Genomic DNA, 818 nt, shown 5'->3' on the forward strand with positions numbered 1-818 from the left:
CTTTACTTCATCACTGTTTATATTACTCGTCTGGCTTCCCTCTTATGCCATCGCTATCTGTCACGAGAAAACCAGTAGATAAAAATAGATATGCAGCGGTAGATGTGTGCGAAGAAAATTGGAGACGAGGTAGAGAAACATTGGAAGGGGTTACTACCTTTGGTGATTTCGAGTTTCGTCCTCAGGTTTCCCTAAGTTAGAGATGAAACTCAGTGACATGTCGTGAGTATGAGACTCATTACCTTATATCTTCTAGCTGTGAGTGAATTCCAATGGACTTATACGAAAGAGAAACTAATATACCTTGATTTAAAAGGTAGCCTCATCGTCCTTTTAAGATTTCTTTTAATGCATGGTTGTTAATTTAAGAACTTTTTTTTTTTGGTAAAGGCAGAGAAATATGTTTACAGAGCTGTGAATAACGTATACATTTACATTGGGAACTAATCAGCTATACTAACAACTACAGAAAAGAGGTGTATGAACTTTTTAGTAAAACGAACGCTAAATATTGATCTTATAGCTCCTACTATAAGCATTTACGAAGAAGACAGTATAATCTTGGATTAAATATTTACAATCGTAACTATCTCTCTATGTGTACGTGTATGTGTGTTTGAGGGGGGGGGAGAGGGATGTATAATCGTATAATACTTTTTACATCAAACCAATACTGGATTTTGCATGTGAGAGTATGTGTTTCGTGTTATTTGTTCCCGAACTTCTATAAACAAGCAGGAAGCCTCATGCATATTGATGTACAGTATATAATAACAATATCAGCTGACAAAGTGCGCTAATAGATAAATGGATATACA

At 35.5% G+C, this 818-nt stretch overlaps 1 protein-coding gene across 1 annotated transcript in view; it reads right to left on the reverse strand.

Annotated features, from left to right (window-relative positions):
• LOC119587726 (innexin inx2-like) overlaps positions 1-818 on the reverse strand; it is a gene marked incomplete in the record, with an annotated part of 35,589 nt that overhangs the window by 2,810 nt on the left and 31,961 nt on the right.

This window comes from Penaeus monodon, chromosome 23 (genome assembly GCF_015228065.2).
Source record: "Penaeus monodon isolate SGIC_2016 chromosome 23, NSTDA_Pmon_1, whole genome shotgun sequence".
Classification (NCBI taxonomy): domain Eukaryota; kingdom Metazoa; phylum Arthropoda; class Malacostraca; order Decapoda; family Penaeidae; genus Penaeus; species Penaeus monodon.